General features: G+C 32.8%; 1 protein-coding gene and 1 pseudogene across 3 annotated transcripts in view; both read right to left on the reverse strand.

Moving 5' to 3' along the window:
• The window catches only part of RGS7 (regulator of G protein signaling 7), a 648000-nt gene that overhangs the window by 386862 nt on the left and 241189 nt on the right, over nucleotides 1-19949 (reverse strand). The gene's annotated exons all lie outside the window — the stretch shown is intronic.
• The window catches only part of LOC111720452, a 46016-nt pseudogene continuing 44025 nt past the window's right edge, over nucleotides 17959-19949 (reverse strand).

Genomic DNA, 19949 nt, shown 5'->3' on the forward strand with positions numbered 1-19949 from the left:
GGAAGAAATCAATATTTAAGAAAAATTATTATAGACATATACTTGATACCATATACCATGGTAAGCTCTAAATTGAAATGAATAAGATATAAAGGGCAACATTAAACATAAGATGTGAGCAGGTGGAAGGCTCAATGTATCTGCATACCACTATTGTATATAATACATTTTCAGTTTCATATGCAATCAGTTTTTTTTTTATTGTACATGTCATGAAAATGCTTGTTTTTCCTATGTTAAAAATAAAATAAATATATGAGAAAAAAAATCAAAGGACTTTCTCTAATAATGATGAGTCAATGTCAATCTCATCTATATAACAAGACATTTTCATTTCAAAAATATTGCAAATTGATAAGAATTTTTGCTAATTCTGGCACATTTTACTTTCACTGCTATATGATAATAATATCACTTCAAGGATGGGAAATCACAATTTTTTTTGTTGGCAAGACATTCAGAGGGTGCCACATTATTATTTTTCTTAGCTACAATAATTACTGATGACCTTCTAATTAGTCATTGAAGGATAGTGATTTGTGCCAAAAGAGAGAATATAAACTTGGCTGAAATCACAGATAATTAAAATATGCAGGGTATCCCTTTCCTAGTATATAGATATGTGGGGGAAATGTATTAAATACTTTAAAAACAGGCTGTATATATATATATATATATATATATATATATATATATATATGTGTGTGTGTGTGTGTGTGTGTGTATACACACACATACTCTCAATACATTCAATAAATATTAGTTTAACTGACTTTCCAAGAGCTGAAGCAAAATAAATTGGCTTTTCTTAAAGGATACTTCAGTTGAGTTAAGGCTCTATAGCCCAGCCTGAGAGAATCTTCCAGCTTCATCATACCTTTGTGGACAAATAAATTAGTATTATTTCATGCTTTCTGACCACCTCACTCCCATTGCCAGATACAGTCTTTTCCCCCATTAATTTATCAATAAGTCAACATGAAAATTTTTTTCTGACAAACAATAAATCAAGAACTTATAAAGACAAGAATTTGTTAGACATTAGAAATTGGATGATAAAAGAGAAATACCCCTTGCCCTCAAGGATTTACATTCTAACATGGAAGATAATGTGTATGTTTCTAGACATGAGCAAAATGTACAAAGCAGATAAAAGGCAACTTGTGGGGAAGACACTAGCACCTGAAAAGATCAGAAAAAGGTTCATGTAGAAGATGGCACTTGAGCTGAATCTTGAAGGAAAGTAGGGATTCAGAGATATAAAGATGATGAAAAATGCTTACTAGGTACAGGGAACAGTCACTAGAAAGGTATGGAGTGTCCTGTGCAAAAAATAGCAAGAAGGCTAGTCTGCATGGAGTACAGAAGTGTATGTGAATGATAATAGCAACAAAATTCTCAATGTCTAATGAGATAGCTTGTGAAGAGTTTTAAATGTCATACAGATTTGTATGTGAATTAAGACTCAGTGAGGAGCAGTTAAATGGGGCAGTGGATAGAGTGCAAGGCCTAGAGTCAGGAAGGCTCATCTGCATGAATTCAAATCCCACCTCAGACATCTATTAGCTGTGTGAGCCTGGGCAAGTCATTTAATCATTTTTGCCTCAGTTTCCTCATCTGTAAAATGAACTGGAGAAGAAAATGGCAAACTATTCCAATGTCTTTGCCAAGAAAATTCCAAAGGGAATCACTAGGAGTCAAATATATCTGAAGCAACTGAGAACAACAAATGTGGATGTTTCTGACTAGAAGAATGACATAGTCACATCTACACTTAAAAATAATATATTTTGCAGCTTTGTGGAGAATTGATTATTGTAAAGAGAGATTAACAGGGAGGAGGGAGAGAGAGAGAGAGAGACAGACTTCCATTTTAACTTTTATTTCTAGTTCCTAGGATAGCATTTGGCACATCATTGGCATTTAATAAATATGATTATTACTTACTGATCTTGACTGAAGTATTGTAAAATCTAATGAGGATTTTTTTTGTTTTAATTCAGTTTTATTTTTAAGTATAAGAGACATAAAAGAGAATTTGTAGACTACAAGGAAGGAATAAATAGAAGAGAATTTGAAAATTAGAGACAAGGTAAGAATGACAGTATGGGGAATCTGGTGGAAAAGATGGCGGGGCATGCAAGCAAGGCCAAATACAGAGCAATAGTCCTTAGTGAAGAAAAAGCCTCCCTTCTCATAAGAAGACTAAAGTAAAGACCTATCCAGTTTTATTTTTTTCTTAACTACATATGTACTGGCAAACCTTTCTGTTTATCTTTGACATTATTCCCTACACTTTTATGTACCTTTTAAATGTTAGTAGTAAGCAGGATAAGCTATTAAAATTAGCAAAGGACTAAGATGTGTACATTGCTTTAGGAATAAATTTTTAAAATTCCAAGTTATGGAGGTGACATTCAGCTAAAATTCTTAGAGGAATGAGAGGACAGTTATCCGTGTGTGTGTATAAAGCTTTGCTATTTGAGAACGCATCAAAATATGGGCAGAATTTGTAGTGAAAGGGATGGACACAAATAGAAAGTGGCTAAGGTTGTTTGAGAAAATGAAAGTTCTTTTCTTTATGCAAATGAGTGTTTTGCTAATGTGTTGATTTGCTGGGACAGTAGCCGGGGAGTGATTATAGTGTCTGTGTTTTCTCCTCCCCTGGGCACCTTATGTGTAGTTTAATGCCCACATAGGAATCAGGATTAAATATACCTTAGGATGACTCTCATGATTAAACTGCAATAGAAATTCATCAGCAGGGTATAAAGCTCAGGAAAATCTCTGGGACACTTCACTTGGCACTGAGGATTTGCCAAAGGGAATCTCAGAGCTAACACATAATTGATATGATACATAACATCTCAGTCCCTAAATTTGTAGATTATATTTGACTAATGCTTTAAATTGATTTTTCCCTAATAAAATGAAAAATAAAATTTCTAATAAATTAAAATAAGTTGACTTTTTCCTACTAAAATACAGAGACAGTTCCTAGGTTCTACTGTTATTTATCTTTAGGTCAAAGGCATCTCAACTGGGTCCTTGCCCTTAGGCTTATGGCTCTTCTGAATTATTCCTTTAACTCCCACCTTCCCATCCTTTTTTTTTTTTTTAATTTCTGAAGGAATAAGGTGCTTTCTTGTCTTCTACTTATCTTCTCTTTCTGGTTGCTGACAGTTCTTCTTGAACCTGATGTGCCTCTGATTTTTGAACTTTATAGCTGCCGCTCAGATTCTGTAACTAATTCTCCTTCCTCATACCAATTATTATTATAACCTTTATGTACTACATAATAATCATGTTCTTATCTCAACATACCTACTGAATGGGAATAGATTTCATGTGAACAGTTTTCGTGGCTTAAAAGACCAAAGAATCTGACAATTTAATTAACAGGAGAAAATACCGTTCTTTATGTTTAACAAAGACATCTCCCTCAAGAGCAGAACCCATGATCCTTTGCCTTTGGTTTGGTAAGACTGCCCTTCATTTTCTAGATTCGATTTTCAGCCTAGAAGCATAAGCTGCTTTGCTTTCGTATCAGCCTCTTAGTTCTCTTTCATTATCTGCTTATTGACTTAGATCAAACTAGCTTAAACAGCAGTGAAAAGCTCTTTCACTAACCCTTGAACCACTTTCTCTGTAGGAACCCAGAGTGCTTTGCTAGCATCCCTCTTAAATACTTATTACGTATCATTCTGTAATATTTGTGTATGGGATAAATGGATGGACATAAAAAGATCATGGCCTATTTTCAAATATAACAAATTGAAGAAGTTGGTATTCCTAGATTATATCTAGGAAATACCTGAATAGAAAAAGAAGTGAATGGGTATGTAGCACAAGTAAAGGATGTGCTGGAACGGAAAAACAGTTATTAATCACTCTATATTTTCAAGCACTATGCTAATCTTTGAGTACAAATAAAAAGCCAGACATTCCCTGCTTTCAATAAGTTTACATTCTAATTGTAGGAAAGATCTAGTTGAATTTAGAATGTATCAATACAGCATAGGTCCTTTATTTTGCAAGTGAGGTGAGGGATGGAGTGGTTAGGAGGCATCCTAAGTGTGAAAGGATTGACAACCTAAATGCTATATTAATACCCAGGAAATATAAAAATGACCTGGTAGAAGGCCTCTGAAATGCTGGGTAAATATCTTTTGAAGAAAATATTGGATAATATGGACAAAAATAACACATGATAAGGTGTGGATAGGTGGTAATCTGTGCCAATGGAAGGAAGAAACACAGAGGGATGTAATCATATAATTCACTATTCTGAAGTGTTAAATTAAGTATGTGTAGTATATGTGCTTATTAGACTATGACAGTAGGGCAGAGTGTTTTATTTCAACTCTAAATCTCACCAAAGCCTAGCAAAGTACTCTTTTAACAGTAGACAAATTATATACTTTTAAAAAATGAATTGGTAGATTTAATTGAGCATATGACTTGTCCACACAGTGAAGAATAAGCCAAGAAAGCTATAGTGGTTGTGGAATGGACCATACAGTGCTGTTAAGAACAAGAAAGCTTATCCCATGTTATTACACTTTCATAGAAAGGAATCCAAATCAAGAAGAAAAATATCTGGAAATCAATGAACTCACAATGTCCATGTAATGGAATTCATACACTTTGTTCACTGGAGATTAGCACGGCTCTCCCACCCCCAATGACTATTTGCACTCATTTTTTTCCTGACCTGTGCTAGTTGTTAACAAAGAAACATAATAAATGTTATCAAAGACCCCTCAGCAGCCACAAAGACCCCAGAAACATATTTTGCACAGATTTTTATTCATTTAAAAAATAAATGGGATATGAAACAATAAGATAAAATAAATTAATTTCATATTGAAGGAAAGTTAGAGGCTTTCCAACTTAGGAGTAGGAGAGCAAGTTTTGCTCATTTTAAATGTAGTTCTGATAAAGTTGGTCATCTGTTTTCCCAGCCTATGGTAAATTAGAAGTAAGAAATTACAAGGATAGAATCTATCCAGTTGACCAGACATAAGCAGAATAATGAGTGCAAGTCTAAAAACAAGGGAGGTAACAAAAATGAGAAACAGTATAAAAACAATTAGTTTTCATATTATATTATGTTATATATTATATTATATTATTATTGATATTATATTATCACTGATATGGGGCAGCAAGATAGCTCCGGAATGAGATGATATGGCCTTGATAGAAAAATATATCTTGAAATGTTCAGCACCAAATCTACCTTGAATTGTTCAGGCCTAAATAAATTAGGGAATATTTTGTCTATATTTATATATCACTAGATCATATCACTTTATGAATATGCCTTGTAAAGACCTCCAAACTCCAAGGAAGAGCTACATAAGCAAATACTCTTTGAAAAAAATGAGCAGATATAAGAAATAGAGAAAAATATAATTATTGAGCTGCTTGTTCTACCAAACATACTGACTTTCCTTTTCAATTACAGTTTAAACACAAGGAACACGAGGTTTTTAAAAGGTAAATGTTGAAAATTATTTTTGCATGAAATTAGAAAAATACAATACTATTTTTAAAAATTGTAAAGATTTTTAGAGGTTTACATATGTGGAAAACTGAAAGCTTCTTTTTCCTAACAACAATAACAAAAACTTTCTTTGAAATTGTTTACTTGTCAATTTTCTACTTTTTAAGATCCTTTTTATGTTGTTCAAAAATTGTCCTTTCCTTCCAGTGGGAAGCACAAAGAAAGAACATATCATTCAGATATACTATTTTGGAAGAGAACTGCTATGTTTTATATCAAGCATGGTGTGCCAGACTTGAGATTCTTACATAATGAAGAAAACAAAATGATTGATCTTTCCAACTTCTGAATGTTCTGAGGAACTATGAGGGTTAATTGGCATTTATATTTAGTTTTATATCTTGAGTAATGTTATTATTATTGATTTCCTTAAGATAGATTTTTTCCTAAATAACTGCAGTTGCAGGTGAAGCCATTTAAAAAAGAAAGATTAAAATATTTTGTATTCTGTGGTGAGAGAAGACTAACATATAAATCCAGGTTCCAAAGGAAATTTTCCAATCATTTCTGGTAACATATCATTAATATAACCCCCTAGCATTTAAAGGAACAAATGAGCCACTAAGTGGACATATTAAATTTACTCTTACCTCTCTATACACATATTTTCAAATGAATGTCTGTAGCTTCAATTTAAGTGCCAGATGTAAAAATGATGAAAAATTATGACTAAACTGCTTCTCGTATTTCATATGGCTATTAAGTATGAACAGGTATTAGATAATTCAAGCCTGCCCATATTGCTTCTCCTTCAGGAGATATTTCTAAAGAAGAAAAGGATTTGAATGTCCAAATTTAGCAGTGAAAGCAGCTAAAGAAAAAGCAAAATTCTGAGCCACTAATAAATGTTAAGTAAGAATAATGAAATGAAAATTTGCAAACCAATGCCATTTTCTACTATGGGAATTCAATTAAGGTAACTTGGACAGAAGTCATTTTCTATATGTTAAAGCTGATGGTTAGCAGTAGCTCAGCTAAGAACCATTATTTTCACTTGTTATTTATTTGTTTCACATTATTTAAGAATACAAGAGGGATTATGGTCTAAGATTAAACCAGAAAAATATAGTTTCCAAAAAAAATCATCCCCAACTTATCCAGAATCTGGACTTTTTACCCAAAAAATGTTTTTATTGATTGTGCTAATCATTTTGTGAGCATAGAAAGGTAATGAAAAATATGTGTTTTTATATACATAGATACTGACTCAGTGGCAGAAAGTCAAAGAAGGAACACATTTTTAAAATAATAATAATAATAACCTGGTTGTTTTATTTAAGGTAAGAAAATATAATTTTTGTCCTCCAATTTCCCAAATTTAGAAGGGAAAATATTAAAAAAAATTCAATAACATAAATAAGTAAAACTTGTACAATGTTCTCTTATCACAATTTGTAAAAGAGAGGTACCATGGCATAGTGGTTCATGTAGGATGCCTGCAATCATAAATCTTAGGTTCAGATTCTTTCCATCAATGCCCTACAACTACAAGTTACAGACATTTGCAATCTGAATTACTTGACAGAGGTTCCCATGCCAAGAAATTACATGTCAGCTAGAGATGCTTTCAAAAGTTCTAGGTTATGAAATAGGAAGAAGAGCAATATATCACTGACACAAGTTGTGAGAGAAGTCATGGAAGGATGTGGTTATATAATGTTAAGTTTGGAACCTAAGATTCTATTGTAGGTCATGACACTATCAATACAAAGATGACTATTAAAGAAATTGAAAAAAATACAACTGGAGCTCAATAATAAATAGGATTTAGTGGTTATTGGCTTGGTTCAGTGATGGTAATAGAAATTATGACAAGAGTTTCTTTTTTGCAGAATAAAAATATAGAAAGAAAAGAGCAGAGAGAAGGTTGAACTAAAATGAGATGAGACTATCTAGAATTGAGATATGGATGACAGAAGAGAAACCAACAAAGAAGGCAAAGAATGAAAATGGGTAACATCTGGAGCAATTCACTTAACCTCTCAGCCTCAATGTAATAATGATAGCAATGATAATAAAATTAATATAGTAATAGCTTCCACACAACTAGCTTCTTGTGAGGAAAATTTGTATGGATACATACATAGATACATATATGTAAATATATACACATATATAATTTATGTATGCACATATCGCAAATAATATATGCATATAGCTGTGTATACATAGTATGTATAGTTTTTAAAATATTAAAATGATATATGAAGATAATAATAAAAATTATTATCTCAAAGAAACACTTTCTAAAGAATGATGTGTGGAAATTATATTACAAACCATTAAGAAAAGCATAGTGGAGAGAGGTCATGGAAGCAAAAAGATGTAAACAACACATTTGAAAGATTACTTTGAGATGGACTTTCCAATTCACAGAATTAAAAACTGTTTGATTTCTTAAGATACATAGTTCTTTGTTATCAGTGACTCCTACATTTTGCTTTTAAGCTATTTATGATAGGGAAGGAATGAAAAAACTCATTTGTTTTCACATGGAATAGATGTTAAAAAGGAAAACCAAACAACTGGTGACACTGGGAATAAAGCTAGAAATATCTTTGCAAGCGCTTTCATTAATATCTATATCTGAATTAGCTCCTCTTCCCCATAATTATCCCCATAAAATTAATGTCAAGATTCATTACATGAGATTGCATTACAGTGATTCCTTTGGGGAATGGAATTAAAGACAGATAGTCCTTAAATCACTTCTCATCTTTAAAGAATAGGCTTATATTGAGACCCCAGATCAGCATTTTTTGTGTACCCACAGCCTTGTGAGTGATGACAATGAGCTTATAATAGAAGCATAGAATGTGAAAGTTAGAAAAGACTCCTTTAGGTCATCCAATTCACCTTTTGGGCAACCAGAGGTTTGCCTCTTTTGTAGAGTGTATTTGAAAAGAACATTGGGCCTGCAATAAAGATTCTGTCTTCGTTTCTATCCTCTGACTCAACAGTTTTATTACAGGCTTCACAAGCAAAGATAGTCTGTTGTTGAATGGATCATTTAATAAAAGTATTTTTCTACTGAATCACAATCTGTCTTCTGTAATATGATTAGAAAATTTCCCCCATCCTACCATTATTTTTTTTTCATGAAGCAACTAGAGGTTCAGAGGGAGAAAAAATAGTAAGTACAAGGATTCTACCCCTGAATGTGATTTTATTTTTATATTTTCTTATACTTCTCCTCTGTTTCTAAGTACTTCTCTCAAAAAAAATTTAATTTGTGTTTATTCACATACACATATACAATACATGCATTCTATGTGTATTGTGTGTGCACATATACACACAGACATGAAGGAGAGATAGACAGAGACAGAGACAGACAGAGAGAGAAAGAGACAGAGAAAGACAGAGACAGAGAGAGAGAGAGAATGACAGAATGATGTTGTTTCCTCAAAAAGACTATCAACTACTTGAGTACAGAAACTAATTTTTGTCATTGTATCCCTAGATATAGCAAAGTGCCTGGAACATAGGACATGCTTAATAAATTCTTATTGCTTGATTACAAACAATACTTCAACAGGTAACAGATAAGAGACCCCAATGATATGGCTCAGTGGCATAAATGCACTACAATGTAACATTTGTCATCAACTTCCTTAATGTTAGTAATATGCATTCTTTCATTTAACCAAAGCATGTCAAGTATCCACATTTTGCAGTCTTTGCTCTCAGTGCAAAATACTCATTTGTTATCAAATAAAAAAACCACTTTGTATTAAATTCCATATCCAATATTTATAAAAGAGTTTAAGCCAGTTATCTGTGGTTACAATTTCTAATATATTGCAAGCAAATAAATATTCTCTACAAAAGTCATTGTGGAAATTACTGAACAGTTGTCAAATAGGGAAATTTTACATTTTAAAAAGTTCAGCCTTATTTCTCAAATATATGTGAACTAAGCCAAATTTAAAAAACAAGAGCCATTCCTCAGTTGACAAATGGTCAAAGGATAAGAACAGGCAATTTTCAGGAGAAAAAAAAATCATCAACAGTAATATAAAAATGCTCTAAATCATTTTTGATTAGAGAAATGCAAATTAAAACAACTCAGAGAGGCCACCTCAAATCTATCAGACTGGCTAACTCATGTAAGAATAATGGCAAATTGAGGAGTGGTTATGCAAAAATGGGGACACTAATGTAATTCTAGTAGTATGAACTAATGTATTTGGAGTTACACCCAAAAGACTATAAAACTATGTATATCCTTTGATCCAGCAATACTACTCATAGGTTCTATGGTCCTAAAGAAATAAAAATGAATAAATTTTAAAAAAGACCCATTTTGTATAGATTGATAGCAGTTTATGTGTGTGTATGTGAGAGAGAGAGATGTCAAAGAATTGGAAATTGAAGGCATGCCCATCAATTAGGTAATAGCAAAACAAGTTGTGATGCATGATTTTAATAGAATACGGTTATGCTATAAAAAATTCCAAGTGGGATAATTTGATAAAGAAGACTTACATGAACTAATGAAAAGTAAAGTGAGCAGAATCAGGAGGACATTGTTCACAGTAATAGCAATATTATAAGAAAGATCATCTAAGAAAGATTTAGCTACTCAGATCAAGGTAATGATCAAAGACAAGTTCTAAAGAACTCTTGATGAAAGATGTTATCCACCTCCATAGAAAGACTTGATTAATCCTGAAAATAGAGTGAAGCACATTTTTTCACTTATTAATTTTTATTTCATTTTGTGGGGGTTTCCAAACATGGGTAATATAGAAATATATTTTGCATGACTTCAAATGTATGATCAGTATAACATTGTTTGCCTTTTCAATGAGGGAGAAGAGTGAAGATGAAGGAGAAAATTAGGAACTCAAAATTGTTAAAAATTAGAGTTAAAAATTATTCATATGTAATTGGGAAGCATTTCGTAAAATAAATAAAATAAAAAAGAAATTCAGAATTAATAATAGACTCGCTTGTTTACAGTCTCTTTTATTAGTCACACCTCATTATAACCTTGCAAGACAAATCAATAGTCTCAACATCAACTTCCCTTCAGTGTGAAGGGAACAAAATCATTTCAAAGTTAAATTACTCTCTTATAGATTTTCTGAATAATGTAGATGGATAGATTTTAAGATATAAAGACTTCTTCTACTTCTGGAACTTAAAAAGGAAGAGCTTGATTATAGTTGGGATAAATTCATGCCTTCCACATGAGATCAATAAATGCTTAAGACAAAAAAGCATATTTAGAAAACTAAGCTCTGTAATGGAAAGGCAATATATGGATTAAAAAAGGCAAGTTATGAAATATGCAGATGGACTTCTAAGTTCATAGTAAAAGGACAAATTAGTAATTTCAATGTGTCTTTAAATTGAAGTTGTTTATAATCACATTCATTGAATATAGTGAGAAATACAAGAAATGGTACAGTGGTTATTCCCAAAAGCTGAGAACTAGGAATTATTAGCTGCTTGTCCAAAAGCAAATTGTTTCCTACCTCTAGATCTTCATTTCTACATCTGTGTCATGGGGATAATACTACCTTTGTAGAAAGTGCTTAATAAGCTTTTAAGTACTATTTAAATGGAAGCTATTTTTATTACAAGAATCAATAATTTCATTATTATGGATATTCCATCCACTAAGGCTTGTGATCACACAAGACCTCCATGACACAAATTATTAATAACTTCATTACCTTCACCAAAAATATATTTTCATCCAGCAGACTGCCTGTCAGTCCTTTCTAAATTTACCATAGCTGTGCTTGGATTCAAGTAATAGTCTGTTAGATACATACTCAGCCTTTATGAAATGGTTGGACTTCTCAGGGCTTGGTAGCTCTGACATTGGTAGAATCTTCAGTAGGTTAATCCCATTTCTATGTGACAAAGAGGCATCAGAATAGGATTATAGAGAAAGTCAAACAGAATGAAAACATGTGGACGTCGTTTTATGAATACATCATAATAGAAAATGCTCACAGGGACAAGCTCACATGTTCAGAACATTTGGAGTATTATTAGTACATGGTATAGGAAATAGTATTTCCTTTGAGTTCACCTAAACTTGCTTAGCGCAAATTTTAAAAGGTGTTTGTCCCCTCCATCTTAGACATTCAGAATTTGATGAATAAGCCTAGGTTCTCTTTGTCTATCTTATTCATGAGTTTAGAGATATTAGTAGCTTTACTATTCTAAGCTACAGTCTCAGTCACTTTTTGTATGTCCTCATTTAATAGCCTCACATTCCTCAATTACTCTCCATTAATAAAAAAAAAAAAGATATATCAGAAGGTGGTGAAGTGGAACCCCTAAAAACTTATTTTCACTTGAAGAACCTTTTTCTAAAGGATTTCATTCTGGCACAAGTTGAGCACTGATACCAAGACTTTCACCTGCCCATCAGAAGCATTTTATTGTCTTCTTATTTTCTTGTGTCTGTTTTTCCATGAATTCTAGGGAAATATGTTTGTGTTTGTGTGTGTGTGTGTGTGTGTGTGTGTGTGTGTGTGTGTCTGTATGTGTGTGTATCTGTGAGCAAGTAAGCAAGCTGAATAAGATGATTTAGTGCGGAAGGAAGGAAGGAAGGAAGGAAGGAAGGAAGGAAGGAAGGAAGGAAGGAAGAAAGGAAGGAAGGAAAGAAGGAAGGGAATAGATCTATAATTTCCTTGATACAAGGACTTTCCAGATAAGAAGACTGATTAGCCACATGGTAGGAGAGTGCTGTTTTTCTTTGAACACATCAAACATAAATCTTGTATTTCATAATAGCAGTTCCTATTATAATAATTCAATAAACTCTAGAGTTCTCTCTTGATCTATATAACCAAAGTATCATATATTGTTTTTATAGATATAGAGGGATGTACCCTCTATCAAAATAGATTGACACTTCCCCTGTGATTTACATTCTTAGAGAATTATCTGGAGCACTTAAAGTTTAAGTGACTTGCTTTGGGTGACATAGCCAGTGTGTGTAAGAAGCACAGCACAATTCCCCGCTTTCTTGGCATTAACTGTTCAAATATATAAATGTGTATATATGTGCTAATGATTCCTCATGGTGTGGAAGTGACCTTGGATTGTCAAAAACTATGCCAGTGGAGTCCTAGCTTCAACAGGTCTTATCAAGCAAAAAAAAAAAAAAAAAAACTTCAATTATATGACTTATATAGGATTATATCTATTATGAGAGAAACATAGTTAGGAGAGAGTCATAACTGGATTGCCCAGCAGATGATGTATTATTTTTTAGTTATTGCTACACTTAAATGCCAAATACTAAGTCCAAAGCATTGTGATCTATATTACTAGAGGGAGAAATGACACTAATTATTTTTCAAATCATAGAATTATAGAAGTATATAATATATGATGATCAGAATAAGAAATATAAGTAGTCAGTGGCAATTAAAAAATGAGGTAAAAAGTAAAAAAAAAAGAGGCATCTATACAATTACTACATTAATAAATCACACATATTTAATATGTACATATAAAAGAAATGGCACTGGGTATTATAATAAAGTGCAATAATCCCTCACAACAGAAGCAAAATATGAATACCCTGATGATCTTCAAATCAAGAAGTAGCACTATAAAACTTGAATTTAGTTGCTTTGATTTCCTTTAACTCCAATTAAAAACAGCTCCCTCAATCTTCAAAGCTATATTACTTATAATTTCTTCTGGAACAAGAGTTGAATATACCAATTTTCTAAAAATAAATGTTCAAAACAATTCAGATGTTAGGGGGGGGGTTACCCATTAATAAAAGATAGCACTATTCATTTCTCCTATTTGCTTTAACAAAAGTTTCTCAAGAATGGTTTAAAAATTCCTTCTAAAAATATTAGTATGAAAAACAAATCTTCGCAAAGTTGCTATCAAGTAAAAGGAATAAAATTTTAACATAAGGAATTCTAATGATTAGAGGAGTGACCAGAAGCAGGGAGAGCAAGAAGGTTCAGGTAGGGGAGAGAAAGATGGAGAGAAACAATGTGTAGATTCAGATTGCCAAGATCAAAGATTCCTAATGTCAGATATTTTGGAGGACCTTCCTAGAAAAAAAGGAAAATATTAGAGTCAGTCAGTTCAAAGGAATTCAGGAGAATTCAGATTCATTTTTGGAGTTCTATGGACCTTGGAAGTTCAGTGGTTCTATGGAAGTTTGGAACTTCCAGAAAAAGAAAAAAAAAGTTTGGAAATCCCACCGAACAATATGTCATTATTAAATGTGAATCTCATTTTATTGAATCAGCCCTCTTTGCCTCAGTTGCCCTAGGATAACTGGTTGCAGGAGCAGATGGCTGATGAAAGACTGTAAGAAGTGAGATAGAGACAATGATAGAGAGGAAACTCTACTAGGCCATTCTGTACTTACTCATACCATATCACTTTATGACTACAAAAACAATATATGATATTTTAGTTATATGGGTCAAAAGAGAATTCTAGAGTTTAATGGATTATTATGACAGGAACTACTATTAAGAAGTACAAGATCCATGTTTGATGTGTTCAAATAAAAATATCACTCCTACCTCTGGCTGATCAGAATAATATGAGCTCAGAATGCTCTGCCACAAGTTGGACACAAATAATCCATTTTGGCATTCGGGGTGGCTCTAATTTTGACATCTCATGTTTTGGGGGGCTAATTCAATTTTGCTTTGCTCATAGAGCACAACACCTTCTCTGATGAGGGCACTCCCTGCTGGGCAATCCTGTGCCAGTGTCTGCCATTTCATACAATAGATTCTAAAGTTCTTAGATATATCTTGAGAGTGTCCTTGTATCACTTTTTCTGACTACCTTGTGAGTGTTTACCCTATGTGAGTTCTCCATAATTTTTTTTTGGCAAGCATATATTTGACATTCAAACAATGTGACCTGTTCAACAGTTTTGTGCTGTCTGCCATAGAGTTGGAATGTCTGGCAGTTTAGTTTGAGAAAGGATCTAAGTGCCTGGAATCTTATACTGAGAGGTGATCTTCAGAATCTTCCTAAGACAATTCAAATGGAAGCAATTCAGTTTCCTGGCATTTTGATGGTATAATCTCCAGGTTTCACAAGTGTACAACAATGATATCAGCAAAACGGATCTATAGACCTTCAGTCTGGTATTCAGTCTAATATTTCTCCTCATCCACACTTTCATTCCAAGCCTCCCAAACATTAAGCTAGTTCTGGCAATGTGTATGTCAATTTCATTATCAATGTGAAGCTCCCTGTCTATAATATACTGTAGACAGATACAGGATAGATATAGAATAAGCAGAAATAACCAACAGAGGGTAGTCATTAGAATTAAGAAAGATCAGAAAAGATTTCCTCTAGAAAATAGGGATATAGCTAGGACTTAAAGGAAACCAGAGAGGCCAGTAAGTAGAAATTAGAAAAGAAAGAATTTCATGCATTGGGGACAGAGTGAAAATGTCAGGAGTAAGGAGATGGACTGTTTTGTTTGAAAAAAAAAAGCAAGGAAACCTTTGTTACTGGAGAGTACAGCACCTTCAGGGGCTGAGGGGTAAGGACAAGAATACTGGAAAGAAAGGGGAGAAATGAGATAATTTTTTTAGTGAATAAGTAATTCTAATAATATGTCTAAAGTGAAATTTTAAAAGCTGCTTTACAGGGAAAAATTTTTTTAGAACATTGAACTTACATAAATTAAATGTTCAAAATAAAGAGACCAAATTATATACCTTCTCCAAGAGAGTTTACAGTATTTCAAGAATGTGCATATACAGGTAATAAAGAAGCAGGCAAAGTAGAAAAATGAAGGTACAAATGAAAAGATAGAGCAGATTGAGACCTTTATGCTCCCTCAAATCTGCTGTGTCCAAGAAAAATATGTAATTGCACCAGGATAAAAAAGTAAAAAATTTATATGGACACAAAGAAAGAATGAATATATAGAAGAAAAATAAGGTATGTTCCCTCATGCATGGTCAGTTGAAAATGTTACAAGCCACTCTATATACACACATGCACACACACATAGAAACACGAACACACACATACACATGCATGTCCTACTAATCCGAGGAAAGAATAGATTCTGAAAAGCTAACTTCTTCCAACAGCTCCAAAGTTTAATTCCTAACTGATTGTCTGATCATTGCTCTGTATAACTACTTCCATGACAGGGCATCATCACAACTATTGATCTTTAAAAGAGTTTCTTAAAAGAGACTAGGAAAATACATTTGGAAATGAAACTCTTTCAGCAGCTAGTGATAAATGGGACTACTGCAGAGACTAACATCGGTATAGCATTGAAAAATCATGACTTGGGGTTTCTAGAGACTAATTACTGTGCTAAGTTCAGGGGAAAATGGAATGAACTATTTCAGCACAGTGTTAAGGAAGCACATAGTAAACTAGCAATAGGAATCGAATGATCAATAGCACTATATATTCTCTTTCTCTCACTATGTTTTTAGTATTCCACAACAATGCTTGTTGACAAAATAGTGAGTGTGCTTTTTGGTGACATGCTGCTTAAAAATGAGCTACAAGATCTTAGGTAAGTGGTGATAGACTATTAACCTCTCAATACAAGCAGAGAACCGAGCATTGTTTCTTTTTAACACTGGACCCCATGGGAGAAAAGTCAATTGCAGAACTTCAAAAGACTATAGAGAGTAGGAAAAAGAAGGAATAGTTAATGAATCTTTAAAAAAAAAAAAGTTTTACTCATAAACAATTACAAGAGAAAAACCTTCAGGTTAAAAAAAAAAAATCCTATTCTCATAATAAACCTTTTGATACCTAAATTGAGGGCCCAAACTTCATCAGCTTGGTTCCTCTTTGCTATTGATGCATAATTACAGCACAGACAGCAATGATCTAAATGACAATTTCTCACTCACATGTTAATTTTAGGAGGAACAGGCTTGGATCTAATCTTAAAGGGAATTCTGATTAGAGAAGATTACTCTCATTTATATCTGATTTTTCCTAAGTTCTTCAAAATTCTACCAGTTACTTGTTCCTATAAGTGCCCAAAGTCCTTTCCTTAAAAAAGATTTTCCTCAAGAAGGGAGGAGAGAGAATGCCAAGAATAGACCTAGAAGGCAGGTTGGAAGAACACAAACTTAAATAAGTATAACACTTTTTACTTAGAAGGAATCCATTAATACTCTGCCTAACATGGGATAATAAATTGTAGCAGTGCCCAGGATCAAATAACTCATGTAAATTTAAGGGTTTTTTTGGGGGGGAGGATAAAAATTCTGATCTTATAATTTCAGAAAATCCAGTGTTTGAGATAATTTGCTTGTTCACACCCATCAAAATTTTATTAAAAAGTTATAATTTTAACAAAGATTTAAGTTCCCCCCATCAGACTCTAAAATAATTTTTCTTCTAATTACTACCATTCTCCAAAGAACAGCAAAGCATGTATTTTTCCATAGCTTATAAGAAATATTTCTCTGAGGATATTAGATTTACATTTAAGTGAATTTCAAATGAAGCCTCCAATTAATTTTCTTCTGAATCTGAAGTAGTTGCCAAGTTTCTATCCCTTTACAACTTGTCTATTTTATTATTTGCTTGTATATTTTTTGGGGGGGGGACCTAAATCAAGCTAACACCAGACTTTGCCTTATCTACTAGTTCATTAACATATGAATATATAAATTATACACAAGTGACTGAGAAAGTGAGTTTGTCAATCCACAAAAAGGGAAGGAAACAATGCTTTTGAAAAATACCTAAACCCAAGATTAAGAAATTATACTGTAATATAACAAATTGATTTTTAAAGCAGAGTAAAATTGTACATTAGTTGACTACAAATAATTTTCTAGAATAAAATGTTTTAAAGGAAAAAAAAGATACAGGTACACATACATAATAGCTATGCTTGATATTCTCAACAACACAAAAGCCTGAAAACCTACATTTCAGTAAATAACTTGGAAAGAAAAGACTCCCAAGAACAAATATACAAAAAAAACTGTGATTATATTATAATTACACTAGAAAACAGATGAGATGACTGACTTTTAATATTCTGGATGAGACACTGAACCACTTCCTGCTGAAGACAGACAATCTCTTGAAGGGGCTTCATTGAATAACAAACACTATTTTCCACACTAATGTTTAATGTGTCTTAATTAAATGAACTTAAACAAGGGATATTCAATGAAATGGGCAAAACCCACCCTTCTCTGTTCATTTCTTTTAGAATTTTCTCTTGATATAACTCAAGATTTCTTTTGAAAGATAAAAAAATACAACTGTTCTTTCACTCATTTTGATCTTAATCATGATAAAAGTCACAATAAAAGCAGATGGAATACATCTCTTTTTTAAGGGAAAAATGTCTATGTATTCTGCTCTGGTTGTAGAAGGCTCTGATAGCAATTTCAGACCAAAGACCAAGATTATTTCAACAGCTCTAAAAGAATGACCACTGCTCCAAAATAACTTTCATCTTCTGAAAAAAAAAAAAGTGCCTTTAACTTCCATTTGGATAAATAATCCAAAACATATTAAGAAATCTCATGGGAAGTGCATAAATTTGCAAAAAAAAAAAAATCCAACAAATACCACCTGGTTAATGTTCTCATTAAGTCCACATATCCATGCTTGAACCAATGTTGTTATTGATGGTGATTAAAGTTATTGTGGTCAGGTCCTCTTTACTAAGAGCCTCTTATTTCTAGTCATTTATCATGTTTTTAAAACTAGAGGCTACAGTCCAGTCTGGCAATGAAATATTCACCTTGGTATTATCTCCATGAAATGGTATTTAAAGAGCTGCTTCAAAAATGGTGCAGCCAATCAAACAATGCACACTTTGATCCAGCAGTGTCCCTACTGTGCCTATATATCAAAGAGATTGTGGAAAAAAAAAAAAAGGGAAAAGAACCCACATGTGCATAAATGTTTGTAGCAGCCCTTTATTTATTTATTTATTTATTTGTAATAGCAAGGAAATGGAAACTGAATAGATGCCCATCAGTTAGGGAATGGCTGAATAAGTTATGGTATATGAATGTTATGGAATATTATTGTCCTATAAGAAATGAGCAGCAAGATGATTTCAGAGAGGCCTGGAGAGACTTACATAAAATGATGGTAAGCAAAGTGAATAGAACCAAGAGACTAGTGTACACAGCAATGACAAAATTATGCAATGATCAGGTGTTATGGGCGTGGCTCTTTTCAACAATGAGGTGTTTTAGGTTATTCCAATTGTCTTGTGATAAAGAGAGCCATCTGCACCCAGACAGAGGACTGTGGGGACTGAGTGAGGATACAGCATAGTATTTTCACTTTTTTATTGCTATATGTTTGCTTGTTATTTTTTCTCATTTTCCCCCTTTTTTCATCTGATTTTTCTTGTGCAGCATGATAATTGTGGAAATATGTATAGAAGAATTGCATATTTAACATATGTTGGATTATTTGCCATCTAAGGCAGGGGGTAGAGGGGAGAGAGGAAAATATTTGGAACACAAGGTTTTGCAAGGGTGAATGTTGAAAACTACCTCTGCATATATTTTGAAAATAAAAAAGCTTTTAAAAAAAGATACCAGACACAATGAAAAAAAAATGATAGCTAGTCAGCAGACAGCAAAGACCAAAAGAGGTTCCTCTCCTAAGATTAGTACCAGTAGTACACTTATAATTCTCTTTGGAATATACTGCCAAAATGCTAACCCCAGATTCAATATTCAAAAGAAAAAGAAGAAAGGCATTTTTTTTTTCAAATTGAAGAGCAACTTCTGATATTGTTTAGAATCAGCTTGGTTTTTATTTGACCGTTTATTTAATCCAATAGAATCAGTGAATAAAATTCCTTTAATCAATTAGTCTATTTCATCAAGTTTGAGAAGCTGAAGATCACCTATTATAAGAAAATTCTGCTCAAATTAGTACAATGTGGAGAACCAATATTTTATCTCTTCCCATTTGAATAAAATCACATATGTCATGGGTAGGAAAACAAAATATAAAATACAAATTGCCTTTATGTTTGCACATGGTCAGAAACTTCAATTTGAGAAGGATATCTTGAATGCCTGTGATATATATATGAAATGTAAGGTTTTGTGTTTTCTAATGCTTTTAAAATGTTCTATTTCCTCCTCAAAATAAACCCTTTTGATTAGGGTTTATGAAGAGTTTTGGAACAGGGGATATAGCTGAGGAGATACTTGCAGTGTCCTTTAATGTCCCTTATCTAATGACCTTGTCTAGGACTGAAGAGGATGTTAATTCAAATTGAAGGAAGGTTGAACATAGAAGAAGGTTTTCTGCCTAGAACCTCAGCTTAAGGAACTATAAGTTACAAATGCAATATACATAGAGCTTTAAAATTCAGATAGACACTTTAGGCCCCTAACAAATTCTAGTTTAGGAATGCAGG

Source organism: Sarcophilus harrisii, chromosome 4 (genome assembly GCF_902635505.1).
Source record: "Sarcophilus harrisii chromosome 4, mSarHar1.11, whole genome shotgun sequence".
Taxonomy (NCBI): Eukaryota; Metazoa; Chordata; class Mammalia; order Dasyuromorphia; family Dasyuridae; genus Sarcophilus; species Sarcophilus harrisii.